Raw genomic sequence first — 21822 nt, forward strand, 5'->3', positions numbered from 1 at the left:
AATAGTCCCACAAACTTTTGGTCATTGAATCTTTGACAAAGGAGATGAGAACATACAATGGAGTAAAGACAGCCTCTTCAGCAAATGGTGTAGGGAAAACTGGACAGCTGCATGTAAATCAATGAAGTTAGACTACTCCCTCACAGCATACACAAAAATAAATTCAAAATGGCTTAAAGACTTAAACATGTCGACAAGACACTATAAACCTCTTAGAAGAAAACATAGGCAAAACATCTGACATACATCTCAACAATGTTTCCCTAGAGCAGTCTACTCAAGCAATAGAAATACAAGCAAAATAATACAAGTGGGATCTAATTAAACTTACAAGCTTTTGCACAGAAAAGGAAACAAAAAGCAAAACAAAAAGACAATCTATGGAATGGGAGAAAATAGTTGCAATAAATGAAACTGACAAGGGCTTAATTCCCAGAATATGTAAATAGCTTTTACATTCAATAAGAAAGAAAAACAAACAATTCAGTTCAAAAATGGGCAGAAGTCCTAAAGAAACTTTTCTCCAATGAAGACTTACAAATGACCAATAGTCACATGAAAAAAATGCTCAATATCATTATCAGAGAAATGCAAATCAAAACTGCAATCAAGTCTCACCTCTCACCAGTACGAATAGCCATCATTCAGAAGTTCACAGACAGTAAATGCTGGAGAGGCTGTGGAGAATTGGGAACCCTCCTACAATGTGGTGGGAATGCAGTTTGGTGGAGCCATTGTGGAAAACTGTGTAGAGGTTCCTCAAAAGACAAAAAATTGACCTCACATATGACCCAGCAATCCCACTCCTGGACATATATCCAGAAGGAACCCTAATTCAAAAAGACACTTTCACCCCAATGTTCACAGCAGCACTATTTACAATAGCAAGACATAGAAACAACCTAAATGTCCACTGAAAGATGACTGGATGAAGAGACTCTAGTATATTTCTCCAATAGACTACTATTCAGCCATAAAATAATAATAAAGTAATGCCATTTGCAGCAGCATGAATGGACCTGGAGAATGTCATTCTAAGAAAAGTAAGCCAGAAAGAGAAAGAAAAATACCATATGAGATCGCTCACATGTGGACTCTAAAAAAAAAAAAAAAAAAAGTCAAAAAACAAAGACACAAAAAGATAAACTTATCTACAGAACAGACAGACACAGAGACATAGAAACCAAACTATGGTTACCAGAGGGGAGAGGGTGTGGGAAGGAATAATTTGGGATTTCAAGATTTGCAGATACTGACTATGTATAGAATAAACCGAAAGTTTATACTGTATAGCACAGGAGAATATATTTAATATCTTATAGTAACTTATGTTTAAAAAGAATATGAAAATGAATACAGGTATGTTCCTATTTAACTGAATTGTTGTGCTGTACACAAGAAACTGACACAAAATTATAAACTGACTAGACTTCAATGAAAATATTTTTAAATAGACCATAAACGAAAAAAAAGAAAAAGGATATTATGAAACCAAAAGAATAAAGTACTGACTCAGGCTACAATATGGATGAAACTTGAAACTTTATGCTAAAATAAGCCAGACACAAAAGGACAAATAGTGCCCTTTAAGGTGAACTGTATCTAAGCATTTACTGTACTACTTCTGTAAATTTTCCGGAGGTTTGAAGTCTGTCAATATCAAAATAAAATGTATTATTCATTAAAATCATAAAACACTTCCTCACAGGAGGGCTTTAATTATTAAATGCAGAAATGCATGTAAAGCTCCTGGAAAAACACTTTGCACGTCCACACACAGACACTGCTGTCACTGCCGCTCAGAGGGTGGTGCCAGCGCTGATGAGGGCTGCCTCCACTCGCTGCCCTGCAGACAGGAGTGAGGGCCTGGGCTCTGACAGGCAGGGTGAGCGTGAACCTGGGTCAGACACAGCCATGCCCCAGACTCTGTTTTACCCAACTTTCTTATACAAACTGCAACATGTAATGTAAACACGCTACAGGGATGTATCTTACAACACAGGGAATACAGCCAATGTTTACAGTAACTATAAATGGAGCATCTATTGTACACCTGAAACATATCATATTTTAAATCAGCTATATCTTTGTAAAAAATTAAAAAATAATTTAAAAATGTTATCACTTTAATATTCAATTCGGTTTTTAAGTAACTACTAAACAGCTTAGAATGTATAAAAGCATTTAAGTGCGCTGTTTGTTTACATATTTATTTACTTTCAGCCTCCTGCTAAAAGAGAAATTAAACAATTTTTTTAAACACACCTTAACAGCCATAACAACAAAAAGGCAAAACTGAGAGTGAAGAGAATTTGGAGATTCAATACTTAAATGAAATCAGGGGGAGGTAAAGTCATAAAAATGTATTCTCTGGAGTCAGGGCAAGTGTTAAAGGCCGACTAGAAATTCAGCTGTAAGATTCTTGGCAGCTAAAGCAAAAAGAAAAGATCATAGGGGGTGGTAGAGCGTGTGCTTAGCGTGCACGGGGTCCCGGGTTCAAGCCCCAGGGCCTCCACTAACAGATAAATACACCTAATTACCTACCCCCCCAAAAGAGCCCCAAAGAAAAGAAAAAGAGAAATTTCTTTCCAAAAAAACCTGATATTAAATTTGGATTAAATACTTAAAAAAAAAAAAAAGAAATATAGAAAAGATGAGTGACACTGTGAAGGAAAAGCCCAGCTGGGCTAATGAGCTAAGTCACAAATCTAATTGTGATAAGTGTCGGTTTACTGATCTAAGTATTGCTGGGCTAACTCGTAAATCGTAAATCGGAAATTTAGTGTTAGTTTACTGGGCTAATAAGCTAACTCGTAAATCCAAGGTTAACAATTGTCAGTAACGTGATCTGTTCCAAATTCATAAGCTTCAGTGTACTGATTCCTTGCTTTTTGTTGTTTGAGCCTTATTGGCTAATAGCCCCTTACTTGTAATTAACCCTATAGAACTTCATGTGCAGGTCTTGGAGGTGCTCAGAACTTCGGAACAGAAGCCCCTCTGAGCCCGCCAGAGTAATAAATCTCAGTGCTTGTTTCTTGGCTGGCCTGTTCTTTCAGTAACAACACAAGCGATAATGCCCTTGAGATAAATCTGTGATGGTTGCTGGCAGGTCCCCATGTCTCACTTGGCAAAATCTGAAACATCCTTCTCACCAGTCAGAGTCATCATAAGCCCACACCACACCTCCCGCTGTTAAATGCAGGAGCACAGGCAGGGCCCGGCCTTTGCTCTCTCTGTGTCATCACAGTGAGACAGGATGGAAGGGGGCAGAGCACAGCCATTCAAGGAAGGCCACATCAATTAACATCAAAATGGTGAAGGATTCAACCCCCAGTAGGCCTTGAGGCTCAGGATGAAGAGATTTAACTTCTAGCAGAGCTTGAGCTTCATTATACACCCATTGTAATAGTAACATGGTGAATAACACGCCCCCAGGCACCATGGCAGTCCCAAGGCTAGCCACAAAAGGTCACAGGGTGGGAAATGGCCAACTCCCTGGGAATCCCAGCCACTTGCCCTTAGGCTGGTCCTTCTACATATTAGCAAATGAAACCACCAAGCCCAAGAAAACGAGCAACACAGTGCCACCTCGCGGTCACCCCTCTCTCTCCCTCTTCGGAGAAAGCCCACACTCTGTGGAGTGTGTACCTACTTTTAATCTGAGCATCAAACCCCCGCACCTCGTGGCCTTTCTCTTGCCTTTCAATGTATCTCTCTGAGTAAATCTACCTTTACTCAACAGTGGCTTGCTCTTGAATTCTTTACTGCACGAAGCCAAGGAACAAAATCTGGTGGGGCACATCCCAGGGGCTCAACCAAAGCCTGGGACACAGCCCTTCTCATTCCTCACGTTTTTTTTCTTGTATCAACACGACTGGGTTGTGAAGGGAGCTCTGAGGCCCCAGCTAATGGACAGAAGCCGCCCCCAGGGCTCGAATTGGCGGGCAGCCTCTTCCCCAGCAGGGGCCTTGGGGTCTGCCCGGTTCTCTGTGTTTCTCTGTTGTGCTGACTCCCCAGCCACAGAGCGTTCTCCCTAGGTCTGTCCCCACAAAACCCTTCTCTCCAAAATACAAGCACATCATGTCACAATCCTCTTGTTCAACCAGGAAATGTTCAACCCACTTTTTCCCTCCACAGTAAAGTACCTAACTGTCCTCCCTCCCATCCCAACACTTCTTTCTTTGTGAGAACTCTGCACTCCCCACCCACCATCCTGAATGCAGGTGCCTTGCTGGCTGGGACCGAGATGCTTCAGTCTCACACAGCCTGCATCCTTTCACTTTCCCCTTGTTACCTTAAAAAAGCCTTTCCTGAGTCACCCACAAATCTGATTCTGAACTTCATAAAGTGCTGAGGTTGCAGTCACTGTGTGCATACCTCCCAGGTTTTGACTAAGTTTCCTTCACGAGATCTTCATTAAGGAGCTGCATCAAGAAGTTGAAAGAGGATATTCTTACATCTGAGCGGAGGAGCCTACAAAAAATTTAAATGGCTTTGAAGAGAGAGTTAACCAGGGACAGAGAGGTCGCAGGTCCTAGTCAACAGTGTCATGAGGCAAAATGTTCTTCAAAGGCTGAGTGGCTTCTGAACGTGGAGTCGGCAGGGAGGAGGTGACACGCAGTGAGTGGGGTGAGTGACACAGGGTACGCTCCCCCAGCTGGGGAAGAATTGGATTTTGTTCTAGTTTTCCAAACAATTTCTTACTACCTTTTTCTCCTATTGTCACATACTATTTCCTACGAATTAAGAATATCAATGTCAGTCATTTGGGCCACTTGGGAGAAGCAACACGATGCCTTTCACAGGGCTGGGACATGACAACCACAGCAGTCTAGGTTGAAAGACCAGTGGGGGTATTTCCATGGTGATCACGGGCATGCAGCAAACTCCCCAGCTTCAATGACCTCATCTCAAAGGTGGGGCAATAAAACTACCAAGAAAAGTGCGTGATGATTATGGCAGCCATCTGTTTACCAGGTAAGTGCCCGTGACAGCTGCAGCTTAATGGGGAATGAGTATGATTAACAAGGCCCTGTCTACCTGGCCACATGCTCCCTGCCTTCCTGCCTTGGTGCAGCAGCAGAGTTTGTTTAGCTGATATGAACACCCCCAGAGCAGCCCCGACGGGTAAGCTCGCAGCTCTGCATTGCGAGGCGTGTTCCTTTCCTTCTCAGTGCTGATCACAGTTTGCTGTCATCTGTTTTTATGTTGATCCCTTTTGTAACTTCCTCTCCTCCGGAGTTTTTGCTCAAGCTTTGCAGGGCCAGGTGTGTCTTGTGGCCTGCCCGATATTCTGGGCTGGGAAACAGCAGACCACACATCTGGCTCTGGTGCTGAATGGAGAGGGCAGAAGGCCCTGGGGCCCATGCTGAACCGAGGCCCCTGCACCCAAAATTATGGTCTGACTTTGGGCAAATTACACAGTCTTCTTTACCCTGAGATTCCTCATCTGTCCATGAAAATAACTGCCCATGGCACACAGAGTTACCAAGATTAAAGGAAATCACCAAATTCACAACCTATTCAAGGGGCTACCAGTGCATCCTCAACAGACAAATGCTGCCTTTACGTCTCTGACACATGCCAAGCGGGGCTGCCGCACACAGTGAACACTGCTAAGTGCCAGTGTGTTAAGTGCTTCATGTGTGCTACAATACTCTTTAGAACTTACAACAATCCCAGGAAGAATCGAATATTATCATGCCCATTTCACAGATTCACCAACAGGTTAAGAGAGGTTGCATTCTTGTCCAAGGCCGTATGGTGAGGAAATGGCGATTTAAACCAGAATCTGGGCCCAGGCCTAGGCTCCATCTCTCTCCCATCCACCTGACCACTTGCCTATGAATTCCACCTGTCCAATACACAAGTTTGCAGCCGGCCAGCTCTTAAATGCAATGTGTGCCACCATTTGTCAATGTTGGTTAATTACCATAAACTGTTCTCAGAAACCACTACAGAAAAGAAAGGTGGACTTAAGGCATACTGCATTGCATTCTCCTGTAATGTGCAGAAACCCTTCCCTACACCACCAAATCCAAATGTATGCTTCCTCCATGTTTATGTTTGCACACGGCTTATTAAAGAAGAAGGTACCTGCAGTAATTCCATCTCGGTTGCTTTCCTAGGTTGCAGATTATCCATAATCAATCCGTGAATGAAATTACTACAATGTGAATGAAAATACTGCAACCATGTCAGTAAACAAAGAATGCTGAAACCAAGTCATTAGCGGCTGCCGCCAACCTCCAGCGAGGACAGGCCTGCAGCCCAGCAGCTGCAGCAACTCACAATGGTGCCCTCTGAGCAGACTCAGAATAAGAAAGGACAGGATACTGGCCCTAGCTAGCTAGGTGCTTGTTAAAAGAATGAATTCAGGGAGTCCAAAATGTTTGCTTCCTCCCATACATAGAAAAGCACTAAATTCTTGAACTTGAGATACCTGGCTTTCTTTAGACAACAAGCAATCTTTTACTGTTCCAACAACCTTGTCTTTGTTGTAAAGCTCCTATATATCCTAGCTCCTCCTCAACCTCTTGGGAGCAGTCCCTCAGAGAGATCTGAGAGGCTGTCATCACGACTCGAGTCATCCCACCAAATAAAACATAACTCTTAACTTTTAGGCTGCACATGTATTTCAGTCAACAGCTTTGGACACCATGAAGGGACCCAGAGCAGACTTTCTCCACCTGAACTCTCCGAGTAGCCGGAGCCTTGGTACCATAAGTGGCCCTTTGTGCCCATCTGCCTCCTCGGGGAGTCCAGATGAATTTGGGTGAGTCTCTCTTGGTTCTCAGAACTCACATATTGGTTGATGATCCTGAGTTTTATTTGGCGGTGTTTCCAGGTAACTGGCCCTCCAGTTGAAAGATACTGGGGTGAATTACCCACCCAGTGGAGACATACTGGGTGGGGCCTGGTTGAAAGATAATGGGAAATACCCACCTTGCAGAGACGTCCGAAGTGGGGCTGGTGGAAACATACCAGGAAAATACTCACCCAGTGGAGACGTCCCGAGTGTGTCCAAGTTGAAGGACACTGGGTTCAGGGCTGAGTGGTTAGGTAAGAGGTTGGTCTAATGTTTTCCTCAATTTGGTTACCTCCATTGAATTTTTCAGGATAAAAGTAAAACTCTTATGAGTAACCTTTCAACTCCAAAAATGGGACCCTCCTCCTGGCTGGTAACAGCTTTCTCTGGTGACAGAGAATCTTGCAGGAGTGGTAGAGGCAAAGACTTCATGCCATAGAGTTGTCCCTGAGGGAAATCTTACTAGCAAATTTATTCTGAGTACCTGACCTTACAATGGGGAATAGAATTTTCAAAAAAATAAAAAACAGAAAAGAAAAGAAGAAATGACAGATTGCCAGCCTCCAACTATTACCCCAGCCAGGTTTATGTACGTACAAAACTTACAGCATTAATTGGGAATTAGAAAAAAAAAATCACTCTGAAAGTAACTAACTAGGCCTGGTAAAAACATTTTTTGGAATTCTGAACTTATAAAAATAAAATCCCCGTTAGGGGGAACTTGGATTTCTCTTCCTGTGTCCTTGAAATGTAAACGTTTTATCTTTCTCTGGGTGTTTTAAGTGTGTGTATGTATGTATATATATGTTTACTTTTTTTTAAAGGAAACCTTGGACTCTGCCATACAAAAGGTTCAAGTATTGTGTACATATGGTGGCCACTCAAATAAATTGGGATTCTAAGCAATTCTATGATTGTACCAATTGTCAGATATTTTGCCATCTTAAACTTTGTTTCATCTGCCTGGACCACAAAGGCCTTTAGCTTTTGGAGAGTAAACCTTTGAATTTTATTTAGGCAACACCCCCACTCTCATGTGGAAGAGCCTCTTCATCTTATTGGTTTAAAATCACTATATATATATATATAAATTGATGGCCATATGATGGATCCTTTAATTTGGAAATACTTTTAAATTGGTGAAAGTTGAAAGAGATCTCATTATAAACAGCTGTTTTATTGGTATCTATTAAAATCAATTTTAAAGGTAGAAAAATATATCTAATGGTTAAGCTAAGAACTTAGTGAAAAAAATAAAACTGGTTTGAAAAGCTACATTTGTGTTTTTCCTTTCGGATAAATGGTTCTAGAGATGTTAATAAAAACTTAGAATAATTAATGTTAATTAGGTTGAATAACTGGAAAAAGGATTGTTAAAAGGTCGAAAAAAAAAGATAAGGGGCTTATCCCAAGTGGATAAATATTTTTATATGGTTATTTTGAATGAGATAAATAAAATGGACATTTTTGGATTTAGGTACAAGGTTTTGATACTACACTACATAAAGTAAAAAAAAGGGCCAAAGAGATCACCTACTGCCCCCCAACATTAAAGTTCAAACAAGTCCGTTTTATTTGCCACAGTTTAAAATATATGTATATATAGACTGAAATACTTGATCAATGATTGGGACAACAGACCAATTAATCAAATTAAAAATTGAGAAGGGTCTAAGCTCTTTGGCTGAAACTTGGGCATCCTAGAGACTTTTCTATAAAATTAGATACAATGCACAAAAAAACCAAAAAAAGGCTTCTGGCACTCCTTCTAGAAATAAGAATTATTGATTAAAACATAAATATAAAAATTAAAGGTATAAGATTTAATAAAATTGAGATAAAAGTTTGTAAAATTGGTATATTTAAATGGTCTTTATATAAAACTTTTGCTTAATTATGTTGTGGGATAGATATGTTTCAATGGAAAAACGCTTCCCCTTCTTGGTGTTATAAGGCTGGGCACAAATCTGTCCCTCAGAAAATATTAATTGAACAAAGTAATAGAAACCAATAGAGTTACATGAGCCGTCCAGTATAACATAAAACTAAAAACTAATATTCAGTGGTTAATAAAAAAATATAATAAGAGGTTTACCCTGGGTTTAACTTATAACTCAAGGAAAAGAGACCTTACTAAATGCCTTATGCAAGCTTTGGAAAACATGATAAAGTAAACCTTAAGGTTTTAAAACACGGAATTCTTTGTTTACACCTCTTCTCACTGATAAAAAAATGCCAATTAAGGAGAGAAAATTGGGTCTGGGTGACAGAGCAGTTCTCTGGGGAATTGGAAGATTGTGTCTTTGTCTTGCAGATCAGAAATGTAAATACAGCAAACAGTGACCTAGGACTGAGCCTAATTAGCTCAACGAAATAAAACTTAAGGCCAAGAAATTTTTGGCATTTTATAACTCAGAACTCTGACGTGTCCTTCAGACTTTGTCAAGAAATCTTAAATGTCTGTTTCATAAATAGCAAGCCTTAGTGATTTGAGCAAGCAAATTCACTTTACTCCAACTATTATTATACCTATCTTATAAGTAAGTTTTAAAATGAAGCTATGAGATCTCTAGCTTTTGTCTGTTTATAAGACTGTGTACACATTATAGATGTGAGATATTTCTACAGCTAAAAAAAAATCAAAGTCAAAGAGATCTGCTTAATTGACGTAAAAAATAAGAGCTTGAAAATTAAGTATTTTTAAAATAAAAACTGAACAAATTGACTTTCAGCGTCACGTGAACTGGAAAATATTCAATATTAAGATAATATTTGATATTGTTTAGTTTAAGAACATTCTAATTAATATAGACATCTTTAAAGTCATCAATATTAAATATAATGCTTTTACTGTACCTAGGTTTAATGAAAGTCAAATAAGATCCTGTTATGTCTGTTGCAGATTTGTCAAGAAAAAAAAACAGTAATGTGGTGTGGTAAAATTTTAAGTAAATTAAATGCAAATGAGATGAGAGCTTTGGGTAAATTTTTAAAATATATTTTTAAAATGTATGCTTAAGATAATCTCTAAATGTTTGGTATCTTTAAATTCTAGAGTTGTGCTAAATTAAGTCAAATGATAGGATTTTATTAAATAGCTATGCCATTTTCAGATAAAATAAGATTGAAATATGAATTACTTAACATGTAACTTCCTCTTACAGAGAAAATAAAGGTGTTTAGAAATACTAATAAATGGATGATGCCACCCTGAAATAGTCTCTATTATTAAGGGAATGATCTCAGTATCCTAGGAAAGTAAGATAAATGTGTAAAGGAAGATATAAGAATGGAATTATATTTTGTTAATGAAAAATAGTGAATTTCTCCTGAAGCTGGTTACTTCTGAATGGAAGAGAAAATAAGGGACACACTAATATGAGTATAGAAAGCTATGGAAGGCTTGTGGAAGAGGAACCCTGAGGAAAGAGTTTCATACGTGGTCGGAAATGGCTAAGTTTAGAATCAACTTGGGCAAAGTAAATGAATCTTAGAAGTAAGCAGGTACAAGACTTGATTTGGTTTTCTCGCTGTTAAGAGGAAAAAATTTTCTTAAAATGTTAATCCACCTTCAGTAACAGATTGTAAAACTTCTTATACAACTTAACTGATCTGTTCTGCCATTACCTTTGACGCATTTTCTTGTTAATGAATTAGTACTACGTTACAGTGATCTATATGTTTATCTGACCAAGTGTTCTGAAATCTTTTAACAAGCTCCCCAAATATCAATTTCTAATTAAAGTTCTTTTAATCTCCAGTTAAGTTTGGGATGCTACAGAGGGCCCCTGAAACATCCCAAAGAGAGATTTTAATCTAGTAAATTTCATTTGGCATGTTAAATAACACGGTATTGTCAAATGAATAATAAATCTTCTAAGGTTATATTGTATGAGAAAATATTATTAATATAGATATTGTAGAAATTATATGGACTCCCTAAAATTCTGGTATATCTGAAATGTTACCAGTGATAATTCTGGGTATAGTGACCAGGTTTCTTTATCGATTATAGTGTAACGGTGTTTAACCATGATTTTAAATCTTTGTCATTTATAGACAGTTAATGGTTGTCTTCTTATGGTTTTGCAAAATGCTTGCTCTTCAAGGAGATTTCCTGATTTCTAATAAATTTCAAACTATAGCAGTGAACTAAACTGGGTAAGGAATTTTAAATTTCCAATGAAAACTGTGATTAAAAGAATTACTTACATGGGACTGAGTAAACTGGTGAATATGGTTATAATTTTTGATTTTGTTTAAAATACTACTGGCTTTTAACCTGTTTCCCAGACATAAAGAATCTCTTCTCTTTAAGCTAGTTATGATTCACAGCAATTTGATAAATTATACCTATGTAATCAGACTTGGAACAGTTATCTTTTCTCTCTATCTGATCCCTCAATAGACTAAAAACTCTTAGGTCCCCAGTGGCTCTATCAGACAAATTAGGAAGATCATCTCCTAACAGATATAGGAATCTCAAGGTATTTTAAGGATTTTAAAGAGAAAAGAATTTACCTAAATCTGTAAGGCAGAAATCCATGACAAGCCCTTGACGGGGCTTTCCTGGCCTTAGCAAACCTTATTAACATTCTACCCTGAGACTCCTAATTAAAAGTTCCAACACAGCCAATTTAAAAAAGCCTGTATGATCAAATAATCAGACAACTTGTAAACAAATTAATCTTGACATGGCTTTATTTGAGAAAAATGAGGGTAACTTTAGAGAGAAAAAAGATTATATTTTAGTGGATATTAAATTCTAGTTTTGTTAATTGACGTCCATATTTACTAAGACACTTCCCACATCATTCCTTGCTGTTATGTCACATTGCCGTACAGTTTAACTGAATTATTAATAGGATACTCTAGCTTTGTTTCTGAAGCTTATTAATCTATCCTTGGGTAAAGTTCCAATGCCCCATGACCTGCAGTCAGGGGATTATACAAACTGGAACAGGCATGACTTAAAGAACTGTCTCCAACCTGAATGGAAGGACCCTTTATCAGGTACTCTTAAATAGACCATACACACCAAAGCTGAAGGAAACGGACTTTCGGGTTCATTTCCTATCAGAAATAGCCCCTTCATTGCACTGGCCTATAGAGCACTGCTCACCTTAAAACAATGCCCAAATGGAGAAAAAGCTACCAGGCCAGGAGGAGAAGAAGACGATATCTGAGGTAGACAGCTGACCCAAGACACCGGACCAGGCCTGCGTAACAATTACTCTGATAATTTCTCCTACCTTTGATTATGAACTACTCCAATTGTTAAGTTTATGGTAAATTACCTATGACTAGTACTTCTGTGTTACCTTGGTGGGTTTCCCTACTCCAAGGCTCTAACTAGATAGCCCTCAGAAATGTTATTCTAAAAAGAAATTATAGTTCTGTTTAGGCCACTGTTGATCTTACAAGGTGGGAGACCTCACCTGACCAATTAATACCTGCTCTGAGCCTGACCATAAATATGAACTTTCTCATAAGATCACTCAGACTAAATCAGAAACACAAGCAAAATTTTAACCCCAAAATACAACTTCCTGACTATTAAATTCTTAATCGTGACTTTATTAACGTTACTAGCTGTATTACTTATATCCTGTCTATTTTATAAAATTGTCTGTTACATTTCCCAAAGTGTAACTAGGCCTACAAAATTGATGATGGCTAAACATCTTGAAGAAATAGATAAAATTTATAACCCTGAATAAAGTAATTGTAATAGTGTGATTCTAGTTATGGGAATGAGCAATGAAGGGTAAACACTCCCTGGATCATAACAAACTAGTAAGACAGGTGATCCAGAGAATTTTTAGTATCAACAGGGCCTGATAAAAAACTAACACCTTGAATGGCAACTCAGAAGATTCTTCACCTGAACTAGGATTGAGCCATCCTAGCACCATGGGACAAAATTGGTCATGAAATGTCTCTCAAAATATTGGCAGAATTTAGGACCAAGGGGGAGCACTGTGAATGAAAATACTGCAACCATGTCAGTAAACAAAGAATGCTGAAACCAAGTCATCAGCGGCTGCTGCCACTCCCCAGCGAGTGCATGCCTGCAGCCCAGCCTCTCAGCCACTCACAGTGGTGCCCTCTGAGCGGACTCAGAGTAAGAAAGGACAGGATACTGGCCTTAGATAGCTAGGTACTTGCCAAAGGGATGAATTCAATGACACAAATGTTTGCTTCCTCCCATACACAGAAAAGCACTAAATACTTGATCATGAGATATCTGGTTTTCTTTAGATAACAAGCAATATTTTATTGTTCCAACTACCTGGTCTTTCTTGTAAAACTTCTATATATCCTAGCTCCTCCCCTACCTCTTGGGAGCAGTCCCTCAGAGTGATCTGAGAGGTTGCCATCCCGGCTCGAGTCCTCCAGCCAAATAAAACATAACTCTTAACATTTAGGCTGAAAGTTTATTTCAATGAAGTCCCAGAATAGACACAACTCATCAATTCTAATGGAAGACACTGGATCAGGAAACAAAAGCGTGTTTTAGTCTGGAAAAACTACGGTTTCTTCTTTCTTCCTGTCATTATACAATCCCACCAGAACTCATTAATTTGCTGTCTGCTCATCTGGCAACCAAACTCAGAGAAGAGTCAACTCAGCAGAGTGCTCTACTCGGGAGAACACCCCGCAGCAGCACTGCAGGCTACCTTCCCTCCCGCAAGGTCTGCTGACCCTTGGTGTCCTACGTGACGACCAGGACAACAGAGCTGTTCCCAAAATCTGCAAAGTCCCACACGTTAAATAAATCATTTTATTTTATATGATATTTTACGTATATACCCATCTCTGAAAACAGATTTGCTAGAAGCCCAAATCTTCAGCATCAATCTGCAAAGGCAAATCCGGTCCGCAAGAGAAAACAAGACTTAAGACGAAGCTAAGGCATCCAAAGTACTCTCCACGACCTAAGGCCTCCAAACTCCCCTGCAGGACCTTCAACCAAACTGCCTGCAGGCCTGCAGCTGCAGGAGGCAACATGTCTGCTTTTAAAGCAAACCCTTCCTGCCCTCGGGCACTACAATGTCCCTCTACGCCCTCCCATCTCAGGGTAAGAGCAGCCGCTGCAGAACCTCACAGGGCAGCACTGACAGGACAGGACAAAGAGGATCAGAGCTAAACTAAGCCTTCTGATGACATGAGCTTGTCACTCTGTCAATTTACAGATGAAGATGTATATATAGAGAGGTGGGGTGATCTTGCTCAAAGTCACACAGCTAATAAGTGGCAAAGTCTATAACTCTGCTCCTCCCTCCAGCGTGACGCCCCAGCTGGGACGCCCACAGGGTTCTCTCGTGCCTGCCTGACCAGTCCATTACTGTCACTCATAAAACACCACAGGGTCTGACCCTAGCCTATCTTTTCAGCATCTTTTCCCTGCAGTCTCGCAGGAACAAGGCGGTTCGGGCCATTGTATGACTTCTGGCTCCCAGAAGCCTCCGTGCTCAGGCTGGTCTTGCCTGTGCATCCAGCACCCTGCTCAGAGGCTCTTCCTCCCCTGCAGGAACACGTTCCCACTCTCCGCATGACACCCCCTCAGGGAAGCCCTCTTCTCGCCCTCAGCACAGCAGGTGTCCCAGGCCACATCCCAAGCTGCCCCATTAGGACTGCGTGTGCCCAGGTTTGCTAGTCAGACCAGCAGCCTCAGACACAGGGATTATGCCCGGGTCACCCTGCAAACCTACTGCCCGCCTCACAGCCCCCAGCCAGCAGGTCACCTGGAAATCACAGCAAGTGCCCCACCCAATCCCGAAGTCTCTTCATTTGCCAGCACCGCTGATGAATGGTCTCCAAACTTTGGTCAGTTTTGCACAAAACAGCAGCTTCCACTGTGAAGCAGGGGGTTTTCTCTTCTGCTCCCCATCCTTAATGGAAACGTCTAGGGAAATGAAAAGTCCTTTTCTCAACCCTTTTCTGATGACACCCTCCCACCCACAATACTCACATGCTCAAGAGCTTTGGGCCTACCTGATTTTGTTTCCCTTACGCTAAGGGGCTCAAAACACTGCGGGATTCTTTCTCTTTTGAGGGTACTTTTACTCAGTTTATCGGCTTTAATCTGTTTTTGTCTCTCTCTTCAATATCCCTAGAAGTTGCCGCTTCTTACTCCCTTCAGCAGCCTCCCTCCCAACATCTAGTCTAGGAAATCAGCTGTGATGAGGGGCCCGGGGGCAGTCACAGAAGATGCAACTAAGGCACAGAGAGGTGACATAATTTGCCCGAGAAGATCAGCTTCAAGCCCCAACACTGTGTCACGTCCCTCTGTTTAACTCTTATGCTAAGCAAGCGAACTTTTTGTAGATTATGGTTATAAACAGTTGAGGTATGAAAATACATACAAGGACACACATCAACTCTAAGATGTTCATTAACTCCACTATTTTGTTTCTATTTATTTTATTTCTATTAAAAAAATTAAGAACCTCTGCAGTCAATATAGCAAAATGTTACTGGGCTTTAAATACAGAATATAGAGGTTTTAAGTGTGTCATTACTCATCCTTATTTGTATGTTCACAACACAAACTGATTTGAAAGTCTCTCTCCCCTCCCCCTACTCACTACTGGCTCTCACCTGAGCTCCCAAACCACACATCTAACAGCCTTTCACTTTACCCACAGCTGAACTCATCAGTTATCCCCCAGAACTCCCTCTACAGCTTTCCCTCCTCAGAGCACAGCAGGACCATAATTTACCTCATTAATCCACCCAGAAACCTGTTCCTTACTCCATCCTACCTTCACAGACAGCATTCATCCTTTCCTTTTTACCATCTAAACATGCCTTCAATCTGTTCGCTTTTACCCACTGACCGTCCCACCGCTCAAGTGGAAGCCACCAACACTGCCCACCTGGACTCACGAGTCTCCCAAGTGGCCCCAAAGCCACTCACCCCTACTTGAGACAAATGGGATTGTGTCACTCCCACACTTTTAGGACTGTTTTCAAACCCACTGTTCTTAGAAGAAACTCCAAGTTCTTCACCTGATGAAGGTCTTTGCCATCAAAATGTCAGCTCAGGGAGGGGAGGACACGCCCTCTCCCTTAGGACCCGCCCTCTGGCAGAGCATCAGCTTGGGAGGACCTGCTGAGCTACACCAGCCTGTATTCTAACCCTGGTCTTGAGTTCTTAGCAAACTGCTTCAATTATCCATACAAATCCAAGGTAGATTAGAAAGATTTTAGATGTTGAGCTAGACTATTGATTTGGGGATTTTGCACTAGCAACCTGCAAGTACATGTTCTAATGATTCTGTCTTCTTAAAACCACACCGAGATTTAAGTAGTACTTGTGGAATGTCTTCAGAGTAAAAGGGACTGTACTTTTACAGACTTTATGTTTTATACCATGAACAACCCGGACAGTGTCACAAATGGAACCGCCTCACAAGTGACAGAAGACAGGGGAGAGGCATATAGCAACAGGTCACAAAGATGGTAAGAGCAAAGTTGTTTCTCCAACCCCCCAAAAAATTTTTGAAAGAACCAAAAACTCTGAATTTTGAAAGTAAAATACTATCATAGAAAGAAATACAATAATCCTCTTCATCAGGGTTTCAAGATCTGACTCCAGAATTTTTAGCATGCCATATTGAAGCCTAGCACAGAAAAATCAGATGGACTAGTGGTGAGTAAGTTCCAGGAAAACTGCAGTAATTCCCCCACTTGTAAAAGGACATAAACTCACCTGTCGAAGGTGAATGTAAATCGCATTCTGGAGAAATTTAGAAGCTCCCAGGCTCCGCTTCTGGATGACAAGGACACGGACAGCTTCGAAGCATGCTTCTAACTCAGTCACCAGCATTCTTACACTGCAGGGGGAAACGGAGGCCCTCAGTCAAGAGCAGAGGTGTTCCTGTCGTGTCTCACAGGCCATGCTTCGGGGACTCAGTGCCCTGCAGCAGCCCGGCCCCAGGCGAGGACACGCAGTGTGGCCCACCCAAGCAGGAGGTGCACTGTGTTTGAGAAAGCCCATCCCCGATGGGGGCAAGAGTGGCTGGTGGGTTTGAGTGAACATATAAATGCCCATAGAAATATGCCTGCATTCATTCAAGTGATACAAGCAACAGTAGCAGGCTATTTAACAAAATTTCAACTGTCAGTGGAAATTTACCATTCCTTTCCACTTGTCCCCTGCACTCTGAGACAGGCTTAGGCTCTCTCACACCGGCAGCTCTGATGCAATAGTTGTGAAGTCGTTTTACTTTGCTGCAAGTGTCCTCGCTCCCCGTGTGGCTGTGACTGTCGTCTCTTAACACAGTCAGATGTCTCCCTGGATCTCTCCCTGCGTTCCTTGCTCCTGCTCCTCAGATCCTAAGATAACGGGCAAGTGAAGACACATGACCAGAAAAGGCACTGTGGACTTGAATGAAGTCCTCAGTGATCCCCTAGGTGAGTGCTTCCCACCCCTTACCTTCGATTCTCAAGGTTCTGCCCAGGGTGACATCTGGACAGGAGAGCGTCCTGGGCCAATTAAAAGCTGTGTGACTTGGGCCCTGGGACAGGTGCAGGAGCTGGTTCCAGAGCCGTGCCCCTTCCCACCTCTGCTCCCCTCTCTCCCAAGGACCCACTGCCAAGCCCCCAGGTTCCCTGATATTCTGTCCTTCTCTTCTAATCTAATCCAAGCCCTTTTCCTCTTCCTTTATTCCCTAATTATCACCAGCTGAAGTGGTTTTTCAGTCACAGTATCTGAAAAAATTTCCGGCAGCTGAAAAAGAGGTCTCCAGAGGTCAATGCCCATATGCTGGTTCCTGAAGGAAGCCCCTGGTTATGGGGTCCCTCACCAACACCCACGGGGCATCAGACATGTTGCAGGGTCGACCACCCCCAACAAGAGTTTGCTGTGACCCCAATGCCTGCACAGCATCCCTGCTCTCATAAATGTATTTGGCCCACTTATCCGTTATTAAGAAGCAAAAGTAAAAAAATTGCTCATGTTTCTTACTAAAATTATTTATGAGGTGGAAAAAGAAATTGTAATAGAAAAGAATAAATTTGACTGCATGTTAGATCTGTTCCTTTGGCTTTAAACCTTTGCTGTTTTCTAGGCTCAGACTCGGTAGCTCTGTACCTTTTGTAAAAGAAAGTTGCCTTTAGCCTGAAATATCCAGGAGAGCCTATTCTCCGGGCTCTGATCTTTCATGATGTTAACACTTCTGCACTTATATAAAGATGGCAAGTTGCAAAATAGAGAATCAACTTTGTTTTTTTTTGGAGGTTTTAGAGGGGCACCATGATTTGACCCACGTGGACAGCTGCAAGAATAAGGAATTCCAAGGAGAAACAATTCGTACCACAAGAAGTTTGCAACAACCAACCACATCCCCGCCCCTTTTTAGTATAAAAGCGGACTGATTTCTGACTTGGGGGAGGCGGTTCTCCAGCATGTCATTCTGCCATCTTCTGGGTCTGCCAGCTTTTCAAATAAAGTCACTATTCCTTGCTCCAACACCTCAATCTCCTGATTTATTGGCCTGTCATGCAGCAAGCAGTACGAGTTTCGACTTGGTAACAAGATGACTGCATTGGAGGTAGTATGTCTCCACTCTTTCCTCGTTTCCAATATGTAACATGCACATCATTTATGATCTAGTGCAAATAATTCATCAAAGACAACCACAAAAAGAAACTACACTCACCTAGCTATCAACACTGAAGTCACAACCTATCAATTTTATATGCTGTTTAACAACACAACTAAAAAACCTAACATAGGGAATTGATTCCACAGAAATAAAATTATTTCTACTCCTTCAAAACCTTTTTTTCTTTTCTATTTTATTTTGTTTTGCATATTGAAATGAAAATAAAAGACAAATCATTTTATTTCACGTATTTTGTTATAGCTACATAATTTAAATACTACAAAGAGATTTAAATTGCAATAAAAAATTGTTCATATATTGTACAAAGATATATACACAATCAATGTGGATAAGGAAAGGAATGGACATTTACTAAAAATCCACTGCACATCCAGTCTTTTACAAGCATATCCTGGAATATAAGCTCTATGATCCAGGGGTCCCCCACCTGCATTCTCACTGCTGAGTCCCTTAGTAATCTTCTACCAAGGCACCAGCATAGAACCACGTGATCAGTATTTTAGGTATAAATGAGGGAATTAGCTCATTCAATTCTAAAACAAAAACCCTAAAGTAAATACTGAACTTATTTACAGATAAAGAAAATTGGACACAAACAAGTACAGTTTCTTCCCCAAGTTCACAAACCTAATAACTGGTAAAGGCAAGATTTGAACTCATCTGTCTGATTCTAAAAACTATGGTGGAAATCCCTTTCGACTGGGGAGGTTCCAGCAGCACAGCTTATCACCCTATCTTTGTTCAGATCTAGCCTTAGATAGCCTGAGACAGCACCCCATTCCTCTGGAACTTGAGGGCAAATGATAACAATAAGGATTTTATATCCAGTAGTTTCTTAGGTATCATTTATATAAACTGTCATCAGGACAGCAGAAAAACTCTGGGAAATATGAGTGGGTCCAGGGCTTTATGCTGATTAGAAACTCAGTCTTTCAGTACAGAGTGACCTTCCCATGAGAGGCCACATGGACCTAAACTAAAGGCAGCTGAGCAATGAAAACTAGCAAGACCCTGGAACTCAAGCAAGAAGGATCCCTGCCATCTCCTGCCCTGTTGCCTCTTCATCCATGTGGACACAAAGACAGAAGACCTAGGTTCTTGTCCAAGTTACACTATCATGAATTCTCACCCATAAAAAGTTACGACTCTATGCTGTCCTAAGTCCTTTCCAACTGAAATATGTTGACACCAATATCTCAGCAGAATGTTTATGTCTCCACATACTCTCTTCTATAAGAATATTTCTATGGCCACAAAGCAGAAATCCAATTAAAAACACCATGCACTAAGCAAGGTGAAAGTCTGCGTAAGAGACTTTGCTCTCAAGCTCAGTGAATGAAAACTCAGAAAAATTGGTCCTTCTCCCTCAGCAAGTGGGAGGTAGGCTGATTGTGTGTGTGGGTGGGTGTGCGTGTGTGTGTGTAAATCAAATACAATGACGTCTGGGATCTGTACAGATTTTTTTTAAGTTACTGTCATTTCATGAGGATGAGACACCCTTTAAAGTAATTTGAATCTAGTGTTCTGAGAGAGTCTCAGGATCTTTTGGTGGAGGAGGGGAAAGGAAAGTAGGAAAGAAGTAAATGAAGCAAAGGAGTAAGAATACTGCAAGGGAAAGGCAAGACATTAATTTTGTTCCTACTTGCATCACAAACAAATTACGGACTGGCTTTGCCCCGATGTCCTGTCGAGCTCTGAGTTGCAGATGAAGAGGTGACAGCCCATTTCTCACTGAGCTTGTGACTGTACGTGGCATCTTATAGAAACAAATCATTTATCCTGATCAAACACTCTAGCAGCAGGCCGTAATTCTCCTATTTTAAGAGACAAGAAAATAGGAGTTCAAAGAGAGTAGATAACTTGACAAAAGTCAGAGGACCAGTAAACAAGAGAGGATGAATTCAAACTCAGATCTGAATGCAGAGTCTGATCTTCCCACTCCCAGGACTGGAAAATCCTTAACACACAGACTCCCCAGCTCCCCTGCAGTGTTCCTGGCACCAAGCATTTCCCATGGCGATGGACTCCAGTTCTCACAGACACAGCACTCTGTGCAGCCAATGACCTTGATCAGACCTTGGTCATCTAGCTGCCACGCCCACCAGGCTTCACCATAAAGGTAGGAAAGCTGGCTTTCAAGTGCATACAAAGCTACCCCTGGTCTAACCTGGGCTCTTCTGGGGCTTCTCCAGCCTAAATGCAGCCATGAAAGTGCTCACAGTTTGTACATGAGCCACACTACCTCTCTCCATCTGTCTCCACACCTATACTTCTTAGCTATGACCATTTTGATAATATTGGAAACAAATTTTTAAAAACACAAAAGAAAGGATCCTGGAACAATTACTTAATACTTACAATTTTAAATGATTTGTTACAAAGTGAGTATTTACAAACTGAATCTGCCTCCCTAGGTGTCAGTTTAAACAGTTAAAAAATATAATAACAAAAAATTCTTACTTACAAAATTAACAAAAACATCAACAATAATCTGGAATAAACTCACAATTAATGCCCATGTTGTACATGGAGAAAACTACAGGACTGTACTGAGGGGTAAATAAGAGGTGTGAATGTAGAGACATCAACATATTGCATGGAGGAAAACAGTTTTGTAAATATGGAAGTTCTCCTAAATATAATTCAAAACTTGATAAAAAATCCCATGAATACTCTTATCTGACTTTTTTTTAACTTGAACAAAATATTTTAGAATTCTTCAGGAATAATAAAGTCATAATAATAGCCAAGAAAGTTTGGGATGGAAGAAAAGAACAAAAAAAATCGCACTGTCAGATAATAATTTTTACAATATGTAAGATATAGCGATGGAGTAAGAAAGTAAGATTGACAGAAATAAAGCATGAGCTCAAAAAGAGACTCTAGTGTGCATAAGTATATTGTACAGGTGGTATTTCAAATCAAAGAGCAAAGTATGAATTCAATAATTGTCCTGGGACAATCAGAGAATCACCTGGAAAGAACAAATTCTATTCCTGTCATAATGACCACAAAAAAAATTACAGATAGTGATGTAAATATTAAAATACTAATAACAGCAAATACAACTCTTTGCTCACATTAATTCAACTTCTCCTCACTATAACAAGTACTATTATCATCTCCATCTTAGACATTAAATAAACCTACATAAGAGATTTATACCATTATAAGAAAGTATTTCTAAGAAAAATACCAAAGATAAAACCCAAAAGGAAGACATTTACTATCTTAAGAATATTTTGAGCCACAACAAAAATAAACCTACTGAACAAAATGAAATGAAAGAAGTAACAAGGAAAAACTCTGTGATAGATGTTGATGAAGACAAGGGATTAATGTTCATAACATACAAAGAGCTGTCACAAAGCAAAAAGT

Source organism: Camelus dromedarius, unplaced genomic scaffold (genome assembly GCF_036321535.1).
Source record: "Camelus dromedarius isolate mCamDro1 unplaced genomic scaffold, mCamDro1.pat HAP1_SCAFFOLD_180, whole genome shotgun sequence".
Lineage (NCBI taxonomy): Eukaryota > Metazoa > Chordata > Mammalia > Artiodactyla > Camelidae > Camelus > Camelus dromedarius.